The 23,815-nt window shown below is 40.7% G+C and overlaps 1 long non-coding RNA gene and 1 pseudogene across 1 annotated transcript in view; both read right to left on the bottom strand.

Moving 5' to 3' along the window:
• Positions 1–6,056, bottom strand: part of LOC113065221 (uncharacterized) — a 33,624-nt gene extending 27,568 nt beyond the window's left edge. The window contains exon 1 of the long non-coding RNA XR_003278955.1: positions 5,999–6,056. This is a non-coding gene — a long non-coding RNA (uncharacterized LOC113065221). The remainder of the gene's footprint in view (positions 1–5,998) is intronic.
• Positions 6,057–7,071: 1,015 nt separating this feature from the next.
• LOC113065206 (transcription factor SOX-5-like) lies at positions 7,072–22,374 on the bottom strand (annotated as a pseudogene).
• Positions 22,375–23,815: the final 1,441 nt, after the last annotated feature.

The raw sequence follows: 23,815 nt of genomic DNA, 5'->3' as shown, positions 1-23,815 counted from the left end.
AATTACTTAATATTCGGCTTCAGTGCGATATAAACGATATAAAATATAAAATGAATATAAATATAAACGATATAAAAATGAATTATACAACTTTAGAAACAACATGCTGTTTTTGACACAATACTGATGGAATTTAAAATAGAGAGAGGGTTTATCATATTTAGGGGTAGAGAGATGGTCATGGCATCCTAAAAATTAAAATTTCAGAGAGGTTTCAGATCTGTGTTCAGAAAATGCATCATTATTAATAATATTATTATAAAGCACATGAATCCGGATGCCTTTATTCAATAATAAGGCTTTGAGGCTGTAACCCTTAGCTTTTGCACAGAGCCACAGTGTATGAAGAAAAGTGAATATTTAAACAAATTTCAGCTACAAAGTCAACAGCTGGCAATAGCGGTCACCGCACTGAGGGCATGAGCAATGCTGCCCCAGAACATGCCAGTGGGGCCTCTCTCATTCTGGCAAATCAAAAACAAATATTTGCCAGAAAAAAAAACAAAAACAAACTCAAAAGTCTTCAAGCACAGAGCAAATGACGACCGGGGCAAATTAAAGACTCGCTCCAGTGCACTGCCAGTGAAAGGGCAAAAACAAGTCTGAGAGGGGAAAGGAGGTGCTTTTCTAGAGTGAAAACTCCACTTCTTGAAGAGGTTAGCTGTGGGCTTTTGGAGACTAGGGGGCATAGAGGTACAGGTCAGAGCTACACTGTAACTAAAAAAGTATTTTTTAATTGATGGCCTTTCAAAATTAGCTGTGTATTCTGACTAAATAAAACATAAGAATTTATACAAATCAGGTCAGAAATAATTCTTATTATTTGGCACTTTAGCTTTCTGTAGATTTAATTATTTTGCCTGTAGACGGCGATAAGTGACTGTCTTTATGAGCGAGTCACTGAATCATTCCCTTAAATGATTCGTTCGAAGCACTAGTTCATTCATGATTCAGGAAAGATGCGCTACTGCTGCATGTTGCCCGGAGGCGCGTGACCGGTTGATTCTCCTGTTTGTAGTTAATTTCGCAACGGCAATCGTAAGTTACTCAATATAAGCTTCTTGTTTAATGAAATTTAAAAGCAATTTTACACGTAAAAAGTGCTGTTAGTCTAACATGGTGGGGGCATCGGCCAAACCAAAGCTGTGCCAATATTCAGAAAACACGTTTGCTCGTGTGAAATTGGTTAATTATATCGAAAACAGTGCAGTCCTGCCAGTTAAAGTCATGGGAATGCTAACTCATATATTTCCACGTGTATTCTAGACCTCAGTAAGCTGCAGGTGTGGCTTTCTTGCTGGAGATGGACATTATGAGACACACGCTGTACAGAATGAGTAAGTAATGCGCTTCAGAACTAGTGTAAGAAACAGATATTAGTCATTACTTATGCCCTTTTTTTCCAAGTCCTTAATAACAACAAAAATCAAACAAACATTGGTGCAGAGAAAGCACACGAAGAACTAAAACAGAATTGACTATGTCTGTAAAACAATCACAGGTTCTTATATTATGCCCTAAATTAATTTACTCTTTTTGTAATGCAGATAATTTTGAATGTATAGCAGAATTGTGGACAGGTTTTGTGACCACTCCGGTCAACGTCCTCATATTTACATTTAAGTTAATTTAATTTACACAAAAAAAAATATTCCTTCCATGTTGAAAAGAAGTGTCAGACTCATATACCTTTAGGGGGTCCTTCATGAGAAACACTCTCTTCATGTTTTTGCATAATGCATAAATAAAAGGTAATGTTCAAGTATGTCTTTAAAAGTTCACAGTGCTGTTACTGATTAAATAAATATTTAAGTTAAGTTAGGTTAAGATATTGATTATTAATCACCCAAAACTCTTTATCTTAACCTCTCTCATGTAATGTGGGTCTTGCAAGTTTGCCATGTCTGTAGTTTTTTAACACATTTTATTTTGGTGTTTGTAGAGCTGAACAGAATCCTCCTCCAATGGGCAATGCATTGTGAATAATATTATAACACTGTTAAAGTGTTTCCACTGGAAATAACAGACCATCCGGGTTTCTTTGGGATACTGAACATGCAAATTCTAATTCTACATTAACGTGAATTGGTCGATATCTTGTGTCGATATAGTCCATGCAGGTTAAGTTTTACACAGAACATGTTTTTGCATTCCACTATGCTGTTTTCTAATGTTTTTCTGTGTACATACGTGCTAAACAGTTTGACCATTGCGGATACGTCTTTTTGCATTGTCTTGAGCATTACACAGCATTTAACTTTTACAGCATTACACAGCATTTAACTTTTTCAATAATAGTGAGCGACTGGGACCTGGACGCCAGTGAATGGTGGGATATTTTCATAAATAAAATGGTCCTGCCAGAAGAATTGCATGGAATATGTTACGCCTGTATCATCAAAATAAGCTTTTTATGAGGTTTGACACATGCACACTAAGGCAAATTTAACGTTTTCTTATGTTTCAGCGTGAATAAGAAACTTTTGGAATATGCTTGAGAACACTAGTGTGTACCGAAAGTGTTTTTTGTATCCGGATTAATGTAGACGTAGCCTCACATTTTTAATTTCTCTGCTTTTCTGTTGATTTTATTAAGGCATTTGGTAGATGGACAACAGACTGTCGCATTCATGTCTCACACTTAAAACACCATTCTAAAAATGATGCACTCAAGTTAAAAGAAGTTTAACTTTAAAAATGCATCTCTATACCTAGTGTTTTTCATTGCACTGCTATGCATGCCCTGTATTTTAAATGCAAAACACTGTGTGAATCACCTCTTATCCAGTGACATGGACGAATGACATTCAGGAGTACAGCATCATTTTTAATCACACATTTGTTTATTCTGATGAGTGGCCGACTGCCCCCCCCCCCCTCCTTTGTGCGTTAACATGCAGCGCTGCTCCCGTAAGCTTTTAGAGATTTGTTTATTTGTGTTGCGGCTCGTTTTGCAGCTTGCGAGTGACCCCACCCAGTTTTCACAAGAGCTCCTGACAGCAGGCCTGCTTAGCAGCTCCCCTCTCAATTAACATACTATTAGCATAATATTAGCATGTGTGGATTCGGGTGTTAATGGCTGGAGAAAAATGCTTCAAAAATCAATTTGATAAATTACAAATGGAGGCCAGTGGGTGAAAGCGGTCTCCTCACATACCGCTTAGTCAAGCTGTTCTCCGGATGAAGCACAAACACAGTCAAACTGGTGGTATAAAATGTTAAACGCTGTCTCCAAAACTTTTAAAAGTGCCGAAATTGCAGTGGTGTTTTGATCATATTTGTGCTAACAATGATGCACGAATAAACCAAATCAACGACACAAAAGAGTTTTTTGTAGCCAAATATTTGACCTTCAACATAAAGTCTGGTCCCTAATGTACCATTGAAATTTAACAATTATCTATAACAATTTTAATATCGCAGCAAAAACTAAAACTAATCTAACTAATATAAGAAGTTCTCAAGTTTATTAAGGACACAAACAATTAGGAAAACAAGAACAAAGAAGTTCATATCCTTTTTTTAAATATGTATATACATTTTCAAGTATAAGGTCTACTTGTATAACAGAATCCAAAAAATCTATTGTAAAATAAAATGCTCAGTCATCACTGTGTGAATTATAAGTACGATAATTCTTACTAGCTATATACAAAGGTTAAAGGTACTGTATGTAAGTTTTTGACCGTACTACTAAAGCATAAAAATACCATAATATGTTTGCAGATATTTAGGAAACATGGTAACTTTACAGACTGAGACTATCTGAAATAAGACCTGAGATAAGAACTGTCAAATGCACAAGAGGCAGACGCCTCTCAAAGACAAAATAATATGATTTCATGTGAATGAAGATTGATGGGGGGATGGAGTAGACCAGCTGTTGATGAAGTCACTGAATGAGAACAAACGTAATGTGTCGTCTGTAAGGGGAAATATGTGTCAGAGCTGATTGGACAGTAGCCTTAGGCTGTGCTGTTCCTCTCAATGCCATGCCTGTCTCTCACCTACTGCTAAACTGTAGCTAAATAGCAGAATAAACCATCTACAGCTGTGTTTGCAGGTCTAGCACATCCCCAGACCACACACACTGAATTCACTTTGAAGGGCCACAAGATGCGAAACATTGTCATACATTGTTGATACAAAGATGCATTCTATATATTTTTTATATTATTATAAAAAAATTGTATTTATTTTTTATTCAGTCATATTGAAAGCCTAATTAAAGCCTCACAGCCTAAGCCTAATTAACATGCCGTTCACCTAAAAGAAAAAAGGTTTTCACGACTTATTGTAAAAAAAAAAAAAAAAAAAGAAAAAAAAAATCCACCTCAAAATATCTTCTCTTGTGTTATGAAGAAGAAAGAAAGCCACCCAGGTCTGGAATGGCATGAGGGTGAGCAAATGATGAGAGAATATTTTAGTGCACTGTCACTTGAAACGTGTTTGCTCACAGAATACATGAATCGATGTTTACTGTGAATAGGCCATTTCTACAATGGCATTATTAACTGAAAGTTGATTTGTCCTTGTGTCAGAAAACACTCTGCACTTTTAAAGGGGAAACTAAAAAAAGGGTAGCTCACACTGAGGTTTAAAATCTGATGGTTTATTTGACATTAATTAATTTTGGCAAGACATGGCCAAAAAAAAAATTAAACCGCACTTTGCTTAAGCTTTTATAATCATGCACTATTATTAATAGAGAAATTATACAATATTTGTACTTTACAAAATGTATTTCATAGCCAATAAAATGATGCAGTGAAAAAATAGACAAGACTCTTATACCTTGATTTGAAATATTTAAAAAAAGAAAAGAATACTTTTATTCAGAAAGGATGCATTTCCCCAAAAATATTATGCATCAAAACTGTCAGTTGTAATTTAGTTTATTTGTTTAGGTTTATGTCACATTTCGGTGGATGTATGAAGTGCGAATGTTGGGAGTTTGGTGATTTTATTTGGATTGGTTTATATTTAGTACGTAACCTGTTGTCTGACATTCGCTCTGGTGGCAGCCATATGTATTTGGCCTCTGTGATGTTGAATGACATGCGTGTTAACGTTTTGCCTTTGTAGTGCAAGTGCAGATGCGTTTGGCTTCGGTCGCACTAAGGTGTCGTGTGTGTACACATTTGTCTGTCATTGGTAATGTGTGTGTGATTGCTTGTGTGTTGGAGTTCTGAGTACTGTCTCTAATCCCCCCCTCTTCATGAATACATTAGTGGAGTGTCTTAAACTCAGCTTAGCTGGCGGCTCTGGAGGCACATCACATCCTATTACCTACTTTAAATCATTAATGTGACATCGTTTTCACTCAATCTCCAAACACCCACGCTTCAAATCTGCACATTTCACTGAGCTGTCGCAGAAGCTCTCTGGAACTCACACACACACACAGACATATGCATCACGCCACAGACATGGTAACTGTAAAAATACATAAGCTAGCATGAGCTTACAAACATGTAAAAACAGTAAATACACACTCTGAATTATGCTAATTGCTTCCCTCAGATGATGCTGTTGCCTCATGAAAACATCTTGCCCCCCTTTTTCCGTTCGGCACTCAGCAGAGATGGCGAAAAGACAGCAGGAAAGATAACTCGAGGAATCAGATGTTTCTTTTTTGAACTTAGCCTCATACTGAGCAGAAATGCACACACACACTCTTACAAAACACTCTATTCAGTATTAGCTACAGGGAAAAAATCAAATATTTACAGTGCCCCGAGCTACGCTACTTCACTTAAAGACTTAAAGACTCAATTTTCCAGTCCACTTTCCTCTGCGTTTAAATGAAAATTTGGAGTACTTAACTCCCTCTCAGACAAACACTCAAGACAGCAGCACAGACCCACCAGAGAGGAAACATTACAGGGCCAGAAAAGACAAGAGCACTGAACCCTGCAGCTTTTACAAAAGCATTGACATTAACACAACCATCATATTTCATTACATAAAGCTTGTGATTTTTAAAAGAGAACCTCACCTTTATCCATTGTCCTTTATGTTGTCTCCATTCCCGCCATGCTTGTTTTAGGTTGATTAGACCAACTGCTCGATTGGATGTGAACCATTGTGCTCTGGCCTTCTGATTGGTGGAAAAATTGGGTGCTCTGCTACAGAGTTAGGTGTCTTTTTAAGCAGCCTTGGTTTTGGGAGTATTTTATTTATTTTCCTCCAGAGGCATTTCAGACATTTCAGCCGAGAGTTGCAAGCCTTGAAACTAAGTCAAACAGTCACAACAAGTATTTGAAAATTGGACAAAAGACAAAAGCACATGACTATGTCCTTTTTATAAGGGAGTCAACTATATAAACAACATAAAATACAATATACAAATATATATCAAGTTTGTGGGTAATGTAGTACATCACTTTTTAATGAACAAAAGCAGATACACTTGCTTAACGTTTAAGATTTTTGCAAAAAAGTATGCATTTCTTAGAAAATGACTGCAATTTTTCCTGCATAAATGATGCAGGAAAAATGCATAAATGCTCTGATGCATAAATCCTACTGTTACGCTCCTTTGAGGGCAGCACCGGAGCCTCATTATTTTGACTGAAATCTAATCCAGACATACTCTGTGTGCACATAAAAGTGGTATTTTTATTGCTTTGCGTTCTTTAATTGTATGATAACACTAGGCAATTTTTTTGATTTGTGGCACAAATATTATTTCTAATTGAAATGTGTGGTTAAGAAAGTCTGGTATTAAAGTTAAAACATCTCCGACCACCTACGTGAGGGAGAGCGATCGAGACAAACCTTTAAGATTTGTTAAGAATACGGTGTAATTCATGAACATTCTTCTACAAATATTTGTAACCTCGGCAGGTGTCCTACTATCCGACGTGACGTATGTAATTCCAGACACACACAATGACGTTCAGCACTGGGAATTCCCTTTGTTTGGCCTAAAAATGTTGCGATTGCTTCATGTGTTGGCACGTAACTGTAGACAGATAGTATTGAGTGTGCAGTGTGGTGCTTTTTGGCAGTTTAATTATGGAGTTGGTGAGTTGCAGTAGGGCAGAAAAAGGAGCCACAGACACACAGTAGAGATACAGAACACGTTGCTGTTTTTATTTGAGCCTTGACTGGCAGTAATACTGAAAAACGTCAACTTAGAACAGATGGTGGTAACCCACGGCTTGCTTTTTTTTTCATTTTTTTTTTCCGTAAGAGTACAGTAACTCTTGCTTTTATTGTGGCATGAATAACATCAATAAAAGAGAGAAAGAAATATACAACTTATATTACACTGTGTTATGAACAAAATATAAATCTATAACTCTATGCTATATTTACATAATTATCTTTCTCGATTTTCAAGTTGAGATGGTAAGATACGTTTCTAAGTACTTTTAGTTTGATGTCATTTAACGTCGTTTTGAGCTCCACACATGACTTTGATTGTCTTTTTAGTTATTGTTCATAATACAGGCCGTCATTAGCAGAGTATGAGTTCTAAAGACCATGCTGACGGATCATTGGTTGACAGAACGTGACCTAGTGTGTTAAACCAGCCAGCATACGTGTCCCTATCGATTGATATGATTGAGGGAATTACTAAATGTGAAGGCATGGTCACATCAGATGCTGGCTATTCTCTGACTGTGATGTCACTAGTGTGAGCTTGATTGACAGACGGAGGCAGTGTGTGGAGCTAAAACAATTCTGGAGATAAAAACATCTAATATGGCCATTCAGTGGAGCTTCACTGGAATCAGACAGTTTGATCAATTCAGGAAAGTCATGTCTTTTGATTAAAATTGACAGTTTACCTGCCACCATCTCTCAAAACCCGTTTCACTTTTAATCTCCTGGCAAACACTAAAGATGTTTAACAGAATGTCCAAGCTGCTGTTTTGCACATAATGAAAGTGAATGGTGACTTGCTTACATTTCAGTCTGTTTCTCTCACAAAGCTGTTATATGGCTTCAGAGGACTTAAGAATATAATACAGCTGTTTGGAGCTCTTTTATGATGCATTGTTTTTCTTTCCAGAGCCCCTGGGCTCTATCTACTGTTATTGTGCTGATAGGGCAGCTTGGACAATCTGCTAAATGTCTCCATTGGTGTTCTACAGAAGAAAGTAAGACATATAGGCTTTGTCAATTTCATTTTTGGGGTGAACTATCCTTTTAAGGGTTAGGTGCTGTGTACTGTAACTGTACCCCAATTTGACAAAATAGGTAAACAAATGCATTTGTCTAAACCAGTGATGTTCCAATGAAATGTAAGAGAGAGGATGACAAAAATCAGTAAACAAGATCCACGCTCTTTCTGTTCAATAACAATTGGGGTATAATATAGCGGTTTTCTTTATCTTCAGTAAAAGAAAAAGAGAATTAACAGATAGGAAACTTCACATTATACATAAACCATTACAAATAAAAATATCATGTTCTTCTTATGTTTGTCTCCAAGTGTCCGGAGTCCTAGTGCTTTAAGAAACGTGTTTGGAGTTCATGAACGATGCACGGAGGAGAAAAAGAAAATGGAAATAAAGAGAAATGTCTCTTTTCCTTCATATCAGCAGTTCACCGTGACCACTTTCTCAGAGATATATCAGCATCAGAACAGGATTAATTCAACAACAAAAAAACCCAAGAACAAATAAAATAAAATAAGAGAACGAAAAAACTGAATATTGAACATAATGATTAGATCTAAATACCTACCCAGCTAAATATAATGCTTTATCAAGCGCAGTTTCCATACGATCATAAAAAAAAATCCAAATGGAGGAAAATAATAAATTATACTGTACATAACTTACTAAACTTAGGAAATGCTGCCTATTCTTATAATTATTGTTAATAATATTATTACACTAGAGGCAGTTAAAATAAAATACAGTATTTGCAAATACAAACTAAAACATTAACATGCAGAGTCTGAAACGGCTCCTCCCAACCTCGACAGCAGAGAGACGTTGACATGGAGGCAAAACACAAATACAAACAACCGACGGGACTGGAGCTCATCGAACCGAATAAACTAGACAAAGACGAACACGCTAAATGCGATTGGTCATCACTTTGCTAGCGCTACAGGCGTCAAGAGTACCTTTAACATTTATGGTCAGAAAAAAAAATCTCAAGTAGGCCAGAAAATTCAAACATGGTTTTAGTTATACGTGTGCATTCTAAATATATAATTTGATATGTGTTGTGAGTGGACGGCCTTTGGGTAGATGTGAAGGGGAAAAAACAGATATTAATGTCTGGAGTCTGGCTGCTGTTCACCTAACAGCTTGTGTCTCTGTCATCCAGCTGCCCGCTTATGCCCACACCAGGCCAGAGAGAGGCTGGCAGAGTAGTTACGGTTAGGGCAGACGTCAATCAAACGCCATCGCTGTGCCAACAGCAGCCACACAGGTGCAGTAAGATGGAGTGGGTCAGTCAGAGCCACACAGAGAGCGGATGACTGATGGCACGGCTCGGAGACTCCTCTGCACTGATAAAACCAGTGATAGATGGGAAATAAAGAGGAGCGAGAGAGAGAGAGAGACAGAACACAAGCCCCTGCCCTGCGGAGGAGTAGAGATGTGAGATATATTAAGGGGCGCTGATTGAAACGCAGACTCGTGCTCGTCTTGAACAGAGATCTCCCTGGTTTCTCTCAGAGCTGTCCTTTGAAAACAGAGTGCTGAGCACCGGGGCTTGTGGGAACTCTATTCTCCTCCTTCAATACGCCATTCAAGCACAGCCTCTCCTCAAGAGAGCTTTTCTCTCCGTGTCTCCTCCTTTCCTTTCAGAATGAGGTGCAGTGATGTCTGTCACCCAGCGATGACAGAAACAAGTTGTTCGGGGGGACAATGAGAATGACGGGGAAAAAATTAACATCAAATGAATGACCGGACAAAAAATGAAAACAAAAAGAATGATAAATACAGCGTTATTATTAAACATTTGGCTTCCTTCCGCACTGATCTGGCTGCTAGCATGAATCGTACGTTTTGAATATTAATGTTTTTCCTTTTGCAAATGTTCACATGACCAGCACATCAACCGTCTACACGTAATAAAAATTAACTTAAAACCTAGCGAAATGCGCATTCATCCACACACACAGACATAAAGAAATGTGCACGCATACAATAATTCTGCTCGAGGCTTCACTCTCCATGATAACCATCGCCATGTCGGCTGTCCATCAAACACAAAGTTTGTGCTATCTCTTAAAGTTTGTCTCCACACCTGAGAGAGACGTCAACAACCAAAGCTCCCACAGAAGAGGAGGAGAAAGGAAGAGTAAAAGCGTGTCAAGAGGAAAAGATGTGAGGGAGAAGGGATTGTCTGTCATCCAGCGATGTCCGAACTCCTGAGTGAAGGGACGCGAATCCTCCCTTCCATCCTTTCGTCCAACAGAAATGACATCTTTGAGTGATAGGACATGGGTGTGAGGATGATAGAAAGATTCAGCTAATAGCACACCGAAGAGAGAAAAAAAAAGGAAATGTCTGTCATTTTACTCCTCTCAGGTGCTTTACGGTGAAGAGGAAAATAAGTCTTTTTTCTCTATTAAAACTGTTGCACAAAAACAACAAAAACACATTCACAAAGCCACTTGTTGGCACTGTGTACCTGAGTGAGAAGATTATAGAACCAAGAAAAAAAGCTGTTTAAAAGTGTCTCTTTAGAAACATACAGGTCCACCGTTTTAAAGTGTCTATGACGGGTCGACTGACAGGTCCTTAGTAATAAACGTCTCGACAACAAACCGGTTAAGGGTCATTTTTCCTATGTCGTCGTAGCTTACTCGTGATTCAATGTGAACTTGCCGCGGTTCGTTCGTTCAGCGGGAGTCAAGGCAAGTGTTATACTTCCTTTACAAGACCCTCCTTTCCATGTAACAGTCACTTTGATTTTGACAGGTCCTGTGCTTTGCTGTGAATATCGGGCTTGGCTCTGGAGGAGTCCTGATTGGACGGTGTATGGGGGTGGAATGAAGTTTGCTCGCGTGAGATGCCAGGTGACTGGTGAGATGGCCGTGATCGGCAGCTTTACTGAGTGATGTGATTCTCACTGTCACTGCCATAGTCCCCGTCATCATCTTCGTAGTCGAAGTCATCGTAGGCGTCGCCGTTGCCGTCGTCCATTCGGAGCTCCTCCTCTTTAACGCGAGGCACCTCCCCCTTGTGTGTGAGGTAAGAGGGCTGGCTGCTGGGTGGGACTGGTTCGGGGCTACTAGACATGCTCGAGTGCTCAGAGGGCATCTGTGGAGAGGGCATTCCTGCCATAGAGAGCGCGCCTGGGTACACAACGCCCGCTGAGGACAAGGGCAACTGGGCTTGCTGCCTGTTGTACAACAAACATGCAATCTGTTAGCAGAGCCTGGGTGAAAACACTCATCAGATTGTTGTTTCCTAAAAGTTTACACTTTACAAACAGGCAACATGGGATGCTAGTCAAATGTTTGGTACTATACATGCTAAAAGTCAACCAAAAATGGCATCCATAACCCATTTTACGTATAAAACTGAGTGAAACTGTATATTTAAGAAACAATGTGGGGTGGGTTCTTGATTGTCTACTGGGAACAAGATGTAGACTTTAAAATGAATACATTACTGGAATGTGTAATATAATGAAACGTACCCTACGGTGAAGTACTGGCGCATTTCCTGTCTGCGGTTGCGCATGATGGCCTTATATTCTCCAATGCGCAATTTCTTTCCGTCCACTAGGCAGGTGCGTTTGGGCCGTGGTTTGTATTTGTAGTCTGGGGTATTTCTCTAGGTGCTGCTTACTAAGACGGGCCTGTTCCTCATAATATGGCTGCTTTTCCAGGTTGGTCATGGATTTCCAACGAGAACCTGCAAGAACAACAAGGTGTTAGAGAGAACAAACACACTTGCGATTCAGACGGATAACGGATGGCCGTTACAGCCATAAACATTTAGGAAAAAAATAGGGCAGATCAGGCTCAGATGAACTCAAACCCTGACTAATACACTGCTTCTTTAAGACAGATTAGACGACTAAATCATTCAGGCAATTCGATTTTTAAAATATGCAATTTTGCACACTCTCAATGCTCAGTACAGCTTTTAACTGCCTATCGTTAGCCTCAGAACTGGCACTTTGCACTAAGAGAGGATTTTTGTTTGGTCTAATGAGTACCTTTGAGTGGAGCTGATGTCAAACAGAGAAGAATAGAGTGTGCTCTCTGCCCTCCAAAACACACACTGGTGACGTGCGTCATTATTCCAGGTGACAGCGGGTTAAGTGGGCCACTAACACACTCCATCTAATTATCAGAGCTCAACAGGTGTACCTGTGGCCGGTGTCTCTTATATCTCATTAACAGAGAAGTGTGAACACATACACAACAGTGTACACATGCCACAGTCCCAGGAACTCCAGCAAACGTGTGTTCAGGGTGTTACGTGTGTGTATATGTGAGTCTGTGTTGAATTTACACAGTCCTACTGTATGTTTAATGGGAAAAAGCTGTCACCACTGGCCCTGACATGCACCCAGCACTGGAAAGGGGAAACTCCTTCTGTTAACAATTGAGAGAGCGGGGCCTTATTAAAACCAGATTTTCCAGCGTTATAAAACGCTTAGGAGCTCTTTAAAATGTCAAACACAATCCCAGAGGTCTGGAGAAAATGTCAGACAGACTGGAGAGCTGGTTTAATGCATAATGAATTATATCATCATTGTTGGAGTCGGCCCTCTAGAGCGATTCATTAGGCTGTGGTTACACAATGCAGTGCGGGAAAGGGATGTGTGTGTGTGTGTGTGTGTGTGTGTGTTGGGGAGAAGGAACAGAGGGAATTCTCTGTGGCTGGCTGCATAGTTCTTCCCGAAGGAGCCAGCCTTTAAGCCCCACCCATATTTAATGTACCCACAAATCTCAGCCAATTAGGCAATACAGTATGTGGTGAATCAAAGCCGGATGGAATATAAATCGATCAAAAGCCTTGAGTCAAAAACTGCACAGCTGGAAACAAGAGAGGACGCTAGTAAACCTGAAGTGGCTAGATAAGTGGTTGGAGAGATTTACTAGTGCTGTCTCTGGCTATTCTCTCTCTCTCACCGAGGATCTTGCTGATGTTTGAGTTATGCATGTCAGGGAACGCCTGAAGGATCTTCCTCCTCTCGTCTTTAGCCCAGACCATAAAGGCGTTCATGGGCCGCTTGATGTGCGGTTCGCTGCTGCCACGTCCTCGAGCCTCCCTGAAGATCCGTGAGTCTGACACACTCGGGCTTCCTGGAGAAGGAAAACAGGGAGTCACTGTTAGTGTGGGGATACACATACTCACAAGTACAGTACACATCAATTGAGACAGAAATGTAGGGTTGGATGTAATTTTATCCACTGAGAACCATGAAGAATGGAATGGAGAAAGATTAAAAGCGAGTTGGCAGTCAAAAAGTAAATAGGGTCCATGGTTATTGCACATTAACCTTAAAGTATCTTTGAAGTTTTTAAAATGTTATGAGACACATCTGAGAAAAACAGATTATCAAAGGAAAAAAAAATAGCACAACTAAAAAATAAAAAATGTAGGATTGGGTCCTGGTTTCATCCACTGGTTATGCAAGTGACTGTAAGAAGGTGAAATTATTGGAGAAGTATTTTTAAGTTAAAAGTAATAAGATCAAAACAAATGTATGATTTAATATGGATGGATGAGTTGTTCACAATACAATGAAAATATATATGTATTTTTATTTTATTTCTTTTATGACACAATAAAATCAATAGAGAGATTCATTTAAAAAAGAGCATCTTACCATCTGAATCCCCACTGATGCCGAAGTCCATCATTGCATGAGTGAACTTGCTCTCTTCAGAATGTTTTAACTGTTGGCTCAGGCTTTCAAGAGCGGCTTTATCCTGTACACACATAACATACAGCCAATCCAGTTAGATTTATATTCAACAAATCAACAGATTCATTAGCATAAGCACCGATGAACTGACAATTCAAGTGCATACAAAAAGACTCGGAAGAAAACGAAAATGAATGAAAATGTGAGTTAATGTTTATCCATCAAAAACGAGTAGCCTGGTTGCCACCTGCAATCTATTTACATTTATTCTTTCCCTCTCTTACTCACTCGATCTCTGTCTCTCTCGCTTAGCCCTAAGGTCAATGCATTAGAGAGCGCGAGTGCTCCAGAGATGAGAGTGGGGCTGGACCGCACAGCCTCCTGGGTATTTATTACACCCAATAAAAAGAGATTTACTATGCATTTACATGGCTAATGTAGCTGGGCCACATATTTCAACACAAAACCCTCTGCTCTCTCTAAACATGCACACTCCCCATCACCCCCCCGAAGCTGCATCTGGGGCTTAATTAGTCAATTAGACTCCATCCTGAATCCACGCTACGTTTAAAACACACTCACAGACAAAGTCCTCACCATTAGAGAGTGACCCGGGCCTTCTGCGACTCTGTAATGAAATGCATTACACCATTTCGCAGCCATCGAGATTTAATTGTTCAGACTGAGTAAGTGAGTGGGGTTTAAATGAATGTGTAATGGAGAGAGAATCTCTCCCCGGAGAGACAAAGAGAAAGAGAGAGACAAATGGAGAGATGATCAGGTTTGATAATGTGACAACATGAAAACTCAGGCTTTATACAGTAGAAGGTCTTTATTATCTGGCGAAAGCTATCCGTTAATACTCCTGTTCATCTCAACAGCCCTCATGAAAGATTTCCACAACATTTACTTGCAAAATATCAGCTAATTTTGAAAGAAAGTTGGTTTTAAGCTGGTGTAGTTACAACATGTACCAGCAGAGGCTAACCGGGCCATGCTAACCAGCTAAACCTTGTTTGGATTGACACTAAAACTTCATCACATAGACGATTGGCCTTGTTCATCTTCCACAATCCATTTAGCTTAGTGTGACACAAAAGGGTTTGGGAACAGGGCTTGATTTGCCCGCACAATGTGTTCCTGGAGAACAAGTTAAAAGCACGCAGCACACTCTCACTCAGAGAGTTGAGGCTAAAATGGAGAGGGACAGTAATTGTCTAAAATCAGGAGATAATGGACTGAAGAGGAAAAACAAACATTAGATGGGCTGGCAGATGTGGACCTCAGTCACGTAGGAGGTAAAGTCAAGTAACAATATGAAAGTAAAAATATGAATGGGCAAAGAATAGTGAAAGAACAACTTTGCCATGTTGCATTTCAGCACAAACCACTGCAATCCAGACTGGATTTTAGTCTATGTCTATTAACTTTGAAATCATCTATATGCTACAGTACTCCTAAAAGTTGGGAAAAAAAGTCATTTTAAATAGAAATGCACATTTAAAAATTAGCCTTCTCTAAGAAAATGGACAAAACTACACGACTCATCCTGTACTACAGATTTTTCATCACCCCAACCCCCCTTGCTAAGACTACTAAGTAGCAAAACATGGGTCATAGCTGATATGTAACAAAAGGCTAAAGTCTTTTTATTTTTATTTTATTAAAACGTAATGCTTCAATCTGAAATATGACAAATACAGGAAAATAATTCATCCACATACTGTAAAACAGAGTAATTGAAAACTCTCTTCAGGTGTTTGTTGCATATGTACTGCAGCTAATCTGCCCTTTTTTCAGCATTCGGATGTGTGGCCTTAATCAAAAATAACCCCTCTGTACTCTAAACGTGCAAAAGTGCAGCAGGGAGGGCGGTGTGTGTAAGGGCATAAAGCTGTGGTCAGGGTAAAGTGCAGCTGATCTGTTGTAAATCATAATAAGGATAGAGTGCTTGGGAGATGTGGATTATTCCTAATGCACCTTCATTAACCTAGTAGCAATCAGCACAGCCACTAAGCCTGGCCGAGAGAAGAAAAACCCTACCAACGTGTGCCTGTGTTAAACTGAAGCGGAGATCAGCACACCCATAAACATGCTTTTGTTAAGCATTTACCTACTGTGTATTTGCAGATGTTGATATGAGTTTACACATAAAGGTTTATGAAATAAACCAAATCTCTGTGTGGCAGAGAAGATCAGGAAGCAAGGACACCTGTGTATACACAAGCGCCTTCCTCTGCTGATGTGCACAATCACGCCATTAGAGATGGATGAGGCAAAGTTGTCCATAATTTAATGCTTGTTTACTGACGCACTCTGCTTTTTAAAGCATTTGTATGCAAATTCCTCAGAAAAGCGAGTGTGTTTTATTATCTGTGGTCGAAGGCGTTTCCTGTCCTGTGGCTCGTGGACCAGCTGACTCCAGTGTGTTTAGCAAACAAGTCCAATTTAGCCGCACAGCCAAGGAGTCACCCCAGTCACTTCACATTAGCATCAGCTACGCCATTAAAATTAGCATCCTGTTCACTGCGCCCTGCTTGCCCTCAGCCTGCCTCCCAGTCATCGCAATTGTGCACAACAAAAGAGCTTTCAGATCTTATTCACCTCCACTGCTCCTCTTCACAAGAACAGCTTTGGGAAATCGTTTTGTTCAGAGATAAACACGTTCTGTTGTAATTAACGCTTCTGTTTGTGTTGTTTTGGCTGTTTTAATTCTCACTTCATTGGTGATGAATCCCTTCACAAATTGAAAGAATGAGCAAGTCTGTAAATGCAAGACCTGAGTTAATCGAACCTTCTCTGAGCGACCATTGTTGAGGCTCAGGCTGTTGACTGCCGCTACTTTGGCATCGAGAACCTGCTGTTCTCTCTTTAGCTGCTCCTTCATCTGTCGGGCCTCCTGGAAAGCTTTGGTCACTGCCTCATGGTCGTTCAGGTAGCCGCCGGAGGTGATGGATGACAGCAGGTCTGAAAACGTGAAAGGTATGAGTGAGAAAGAGCACAAGCATAAAACAAGAGACTGTAAGACAGCAGACGGGTAAAGCATATAAATGTGTCTTTTTGTAAAGCAGTCATTTTCAAATGGTTCCTGCATTTTCCAAATCGCCAACTTCCATTCCCTGTTAGCAATTTTGCATGTTGTTGCAATGCATTTTGCAATTTATTGCACTTGTCGCAATGCATTCTGTGATTGCCTTCTCAGTGAAGGAGGCTGTATAATTATATATTCCTACCTTTTGGGATAGCTTTTGCCTTAAAATGTTGCCTCTGTAGGCAGCTCACTAGGTTTTGGAATGGAGCATTACTTTCACACACAAACGATAAGAGATCCAGTTAAAAACAGATGCTGACGCCCGAAGAAAATCTCCCAAATCTGCATTTTTTACATTGAGAGATTTGCTAAAATGTGCAATTTGTCTTATATCCCACATATATAAAAGCAGTCTCTCTCTCTCTTTCTCTCTGTCTGCCATTCTGTAAGCTTTTATTCAGACCAAAGCTCAGGGAAATCTTTAAAGAAAAAAAAAAAGAGAGGAGATTACTGATATTAAAGCCATAAGCGGCCTAATTTGGCCCATTCTGCAACATCTGCCTCCGAGCATATCAAAGATGTTTCCAACCATCTTTTCATGGCTATTATTTGTATTATTCTCAGCAGCTTAACCGCCCAAGCCGTTAGCCGCATCTGTTAGCTAGTGTATGTGTGGTGGAGCATTATCTTGCCAGGATAGATCTAACAAAGACCTATGCTAGATTATGAGTCTTTATCTTCCCTAATCCGGTCGCTAATGCTGGATAGGATGGATTAAATGCTTTCATTTGAAATGACAGAGTAGGGAACTCTTTTAAAAGTCATATCTGCTGAAGTGGCCACAGGTCACAGGGTGTGAGAGCCAGCACACTTCCTGACAGTTGATTTAATAGAGGGTACAAAAAAAAATGTCTGGAGTGTTAATTGAGAGCAATGACCCCACTAAAGAGAGATTGTTGTTCTTACATTTAGAATGACTTGTTTAAAGAAGAGATGACTATCAGACTAATAACGCAAAATATAAACAGCATTACACTTTTAACATTACAGTGACCCGAAGAGTGAAACTTTCTTTTTGGCTTCTGAGGAAAGGCAAGGAAGAGTGATGGCCTTAGAGGACACAGTCCTTGACAGCCCATGTTGTGTTTCTGTGGTGACAGTGACACAAAAAGTAAGGGATGCACGGGGTCGGGCATGCTGGAAAGTCTAAGGACAGATGTCACTTAGCAAGGTCAAACAGATAAGAGAGGTGGAGAACAAGGATGGAAAGATGAAGAAATTGCACAAAAAGGGCATTCAAAGGCATCTGTCGAGTTGAAATATAAATATGCATCCAGATAAACACATACACCCACAAACAACATTTTATGTGGGGTTCTGAATACGTCTTTGATATCACAATACTTCCTGACCCCTTAACGATGTGCTCCAGATGGAGTAATCATGGGACATACGGCACTTTCAAATTTAATGATCTAAAAGAACCGCTCGTCGCGTCATGTTCTAAAGGATTCCAGTGAAAACTTTACTTTCTAATCCATTTTTTCAGAACAAAAAACATCTGGGCGCCAAATCCACTAATCTGCCATTAAATCCCAGGATTTGTAGAAAAACACTGCGATTACAGGGAAGAAGTCTGAAATGGCTAACTGTTGTGAGGAGGGGAGAATATTGCTTTATTGTGCTATTAATGTATGTTGTTTGTGCTGTGGGTGGTAACAGAGTTGTATAAGAGGCTTGTCTAATCTCAGCGCCTGTCAGGAAGGCTTGTGTTGCTCTATTCAGCACCTCTAAACAACAGAAATAAACGCCGTTAAACCTTCCCATCCGCTGTCTCGCTCTCTTTCGCTTCCAAACACAGCTGCTTAACAAGCTCTCCCCCACCATTTAGACTAATAAATGTTTGACAATGTGCCCTTCAGGCAAAATTAAATTCTACAAACCTAAAAATGTAACATCAATTACCGTCTCATACAAGAGTGTGTGCCAGCAGAAAAACATATCCAGGGAGTAGGAAATGCTCTTGAGAGATACATCCAGGGCAATATTTAATAACATTAAGCAGGTTATGCTGCGATTTGTGTGTGTTTACTGAATTGCAATGAACTGTGGAGGTGTGGGTACCTATGGAGCTGAGTCTGGACGGTGGTCCTCCGATGCTGGAGGGGGCGCTGTGCTTCAGGGACCCGGGGCCCAGCTTCAGGGCAGGGACCTGTGGGGAAGCGGGGGAGTTGGGTGACTTGCTCTCGGATGCCTTAGGCTTGGACGACAGATTCAAGGGCTGAGCGCCCTCGTCCTGCAAAACAGCAACACGTTTGGCCTGGTGTGATTTTTCTCCTCAGAGACTTGGGACCCAATCAAATCTCCCAGCAGGGGTCAAATCAGCTGACCGCACGCCGAAATGTAGGTTTTCAGCAGATGCGGCCAGAACACAAGGAAATGTAAGATTAACTGCGGTTGCGCAGGCCAGTTGATAAACTTGCCAATGTTGGATTGACTTTGTGCAATGCCATGGCGCAATAGACATGCAGCACACCCATGCTCAATCAAACAATAGAACAAATGGGACAATACCATGTAAAGAAACATGCTTAAATGAGAAGATTCACACACATTTACCAAACATGTTGCGCATTGAGAAGAAAAAACACAAGCATAGACACAAACACAGAATAACCAAGTATTCCATAAATATAAGCGCAAATGATTATTTGATGCACACATTCCAGTTTCAGATGTGCACAGATATCAATTGGACTAAATTACATAATAAACAAACAACACCGCCTCTGTGCCTCCAGGTTACCAGTGGTGGACTCTATCCATACATGCAAATGACTAGTACCCGGATATCAACCCTGCTGACATTGTAATCACATCAGAGAAGGCACCATAGAGCCAATTAGGTCTCAGAATGGCAGATACTGCCCTGTGCACATCATTAGAACATTGCAGTGAAGGCCTAAACCTGTCTTAATTGCCATTAAGAGCTTTCTGTCATTACTATTGTTCTCAACAGCTTTATAGTTCCATATCGAAACCACAACAGACCTCAGACCTCTAGGGTCTAAAGACCTCACCAGCCCTCGTTCAAGCCACAGATGTCAATCATTTTTGTCTGGCCGAGTGAGTCTCAGGTCACTAGCATGCTCCCACTGCGGTGGGATCTTATATGTGCTTATATGGGGAGCGCAGCATCTGTACCGACACCTGTTTCTTGAGCTTTTCTCTGTATCATTAATGGCCAGAAACACAAAGGCATTTGCAGCAGCCATAGAGGACAACCACATCTCACAGAATTACAGTGTCTCTCTTCGTCTTGCCTCTGCAGTAGAAGGAGCAGACATTTGCTCTCTTTTAGAGGCTGTAGGCAGCAAGGCGGCATGCTAGGTTTTTGGAACCGAGCTTCTAAGGTCTGGAGAGCTTGATTAAGACCTTTCCCTCACTGCTTGTGCTGTGATGGGCCGTAACAGGATTGTCCTCATTAGTGCTGCTCAATGGAAAGAGAACCAGTGGGATGTGGACTCCATCATAAGGGAGACACACAAAAGACCCTGCTCAATGAGAACACTAAGATGCGATTGAGGAGAATACTGTATCATGACCCATATTGTGTCGGGTGTGTAGTGAGGCTGCATTGAAGAGGAAAACTGAATATTTATGACAGATAATGCCTGCCTCCCGCCCCAATGGTGGATTGTTCTTCGAGAAGCAAATCCTTGGGTGGGATGTTAGCCAAAGAGAATGTAGCGGGTGAGAGGAGAACTAATGAAGACTGGCAAAGCCATGTGAGAGGAGGAAGGCTAGCTTTAAGATCCGTCATACATTTTACAGGAGGAGACAACTCAAATAGAAAATGAATAAGCTTAAATCTCATATAAAATTAGATATAAGTCATGTAGAAATCCAAAACCTAAAAAAAAACCTTAGAAATTAACAGTAACCTGTCGGTGCCAATAGCCTTATGGTAAGTGCATCAACACACAGCGCAACTTTCCACATAAAAGTATAAAAAGCCCAAAGAAGTAACTTTAAAAAATAAATTAACAATAATATTGTGTCAACACTGGAAGCGATTAGTGTGTCGCGACTGCTTGAGGTTGTTTACACTGGAAGCATCAAAGCTCAGAATGCTGACCAACCATACAATCTAGTTGTAAGTGTAAATATAGAAATTTTAAGAAAGATCCTAGAACCAACTGTGGCAGCACTGGGCCTAGGTGAAGGAATGTGGGGTGTGAGGGTCTGCATGTGTGAATCTGAGTAGGTCACATAGTGAAAACCGTGATATAGTGACTTTGTGATGCACCTGAGTTCTGAGGCTTCCCCCGGGGGTAATGCACTTAAGCTTTGTACGCCTCAGTCCAACCAGCTGTCTGACACATGGCGCACGTCTTAAAATGAGAGAGTGGCAACTACCCCAGGGCAGCAACCTTGAAATATACATGCCTGCCCCTTCATGATGGCAAAAGCTTGCAGACACAGATAGAACAAACAAGAGGGTCCTGATTGAGGAAAAATCTGGAGAGGGAAACCGAAGGTTTGAGATACCAAGTATCCACTTTGAAATACTTGACAGGTTATATGAGAGAGACAGAAAATATATTTAAGGAAAAGGTCATTTTCTCATGGCTCAGTAGCTGCGGAGGCCTAGCAGGTGCCAGACGGCACTGCCAATTATCTGTATTATCTCTTTCCCTCTTTTTTCTCTCCATTTATTTGGGCATGTGACAAAGGACCAAATGTTTGAGGAAACCAGTCTTCATTAGCCTTTGACACATCAAGCTGCATGGGGCCAGGCCCAAACGATGGGGACGCCAAAGCTTTGCACTGAGATTGACAGACGGAAACATACTGAACTCTTCTCTATGCAACAGGCATGTGGTTGAGCTCCAGGTCTGTTCTCTTCCCTGTCCAAACAAGCATCAGGCTTAGCTGTGGCTCAAGGCCGGAGAGAGAGCAGGCAACAGGCCTTCACACATGTTTATCCAGCCCTGGCCGCCCCACGGTCCAGCTATTGTACTGCTGAGCGGAACAGAATGGGCTTGCAGGGGTGTCCGGGCGTCTAGAATGACCAGCCCAGCAGGAGGGAAGAGAGGCCAGACAGGCTGCTTTTATTTCTGCCCTGCCTGATATTCATGGAGCTTTATTCCGCTCAGATAGCTCTGGCCTCCTGCTGCCATGATGGCCAAAGGGAAAGATACCTGCTCAGAGCCTTATACACTATCGGAAAAGCACAACACAGTGGTGGTAGCTAGACTTCGGGTTTGAGGACCAAGGACCTTTCAGAAGCTTCCATAACCAAGCACTTGAAATGGAACAATGCAATGAGGCATGGAGAATTGAGGGCATTGTGCCAGCTTGCGCGAGTTATGGGTAATCAACCAAAGAAAAAAAAAAACATCAAAACCAGTACATACAAAGACTATTAGCTCTGGATGGTAAATTAACCGCAGTTGTTCCAGCCTAATACACATCCACAAATGCATACCTTGGGCTTTGGTGGTGGGTGCTTCTGTTTTTCTCGCTCTGGCCGCTGGTGGGCGAGTGTGTTCCGGTTGCCAGGTTGGCCTGAGGCACTGTGCTGTGTTTGGCCCCCGGAGACACCTGCATGGCAGCTAGCTGAGCTGCATAAAACTGCTGCTCAGAGACAGAGAGAGACAGAAAAAGAAAGAGAGGACACAGAGGCAGAAGGTACAGAAGAGTGGATGAAGAAGAGAGAAAGGTCCATGAATAAATGAATACACAGAACACATAAACAAACAAAAAGAAAAAAAAAACAGGCTAAAAAGCTGGTTTGGCCATTAGTGGAGAAGGCTGATGGTTGTTTATGTGTGAAGGGACAGAGCTGTCACTTTATGTTCCACCATCCGGCCTCAAGGGGCTACGCTAACAGCTAGCAGACGCCTGAGTGAGACATGTCCCAGCCAAGGTGCATCCTGGGAAAAAACACTCACCATAAGGGTCATATTCACTAAGGAAAGACTGAAAAAAAATGCCTCTCAAGGCGAAAAACTGGTGAATGTGTTTATGTAAAGGGAGAAGTTGTGAATCTCTTTGCCACTGGGAGAGGAAACAAACACCGCATCCCCGTTGATTCTTTAAAGAACGCACACCCAGGACAGGAGGACCCATGAAACATTTTGCTTGTTTCTTTCTCGTTGTTTAAAATGTTTTCATTAGTGGCCAATATACTGGATAATCTTAAAATGACAAAATTAGAATTTTGACAAAATGTATTATACGTATATATCAATATTCTATTTCGGTCTTTAAATATGGATATCTGCATTACCCGTCAAATAAGTAATTGTGTCAATCTCAAATGAAAAACATATTCCAACTGTTAAATGCAGAGCTTGTTGATGTGCTCCTCAACAATGTGTTTATGGACCACAGCACATGTTTCTACGGTAACAAGCAGACAGTACAGCGGCTGGACATCAAATAAAACATATTCCCCGAAGCTGTTTGTACAATTCCTGCAATAAGTGTGTTTGTGAGGTTTTCATGTGCAATTCTTGTGGTCTTTGAGGAAAGCTAAAGAATGAAGAGAGAGAGGGGGGGGGCTTTTTATGGTTATTTTGTGGGAAAAGATGAGGAAACCAAAATCTTGATGTTTAAACGTAGCAGCGATTAGCGGGCTGTTTTTTTAAATTGTATTTTTCTCTTTTAAGGTTTGGAAGCAAGTGGCTGTTTGTTGAGTAAAACTTCCGTCCTTTCTGTTTTCGTCTCTGGCTGCCAGCCACCACAGGGAAAAAAGACTGGTTTATGCAAATGTCCATTGGCAGTTCTTTCTCTCTCTCAAACCTCAAACAGCACATTCTCCACAATCTTCTGTCGGCTGTATCTGCTAGAATTAAATATGCTACTAGATGAGAACACACAGAGATTAACACAACCGTCATGCTGGGAGACATATCTCCACACGGAACATCTCTATCCACTCACACTGGCTTTTATCTGCCTAAATTT

Source organism: Carassius auratus, chromosome 4, assembly GCF_003368295.1.
Source record: "Carassius auratus strain Wakin chromosome 4, ASM336829v1, whole genome shotgun sequence".
Lineage (NCBI taxonomy): Eukaryota > Metazoa > Chordata > Actinopteri > Cypriniformes > Cyprinidae > Carassius > Carassius auratus.
This window is presented reverse-complemented; position numbering and strand designations above follow the sequence as displayed.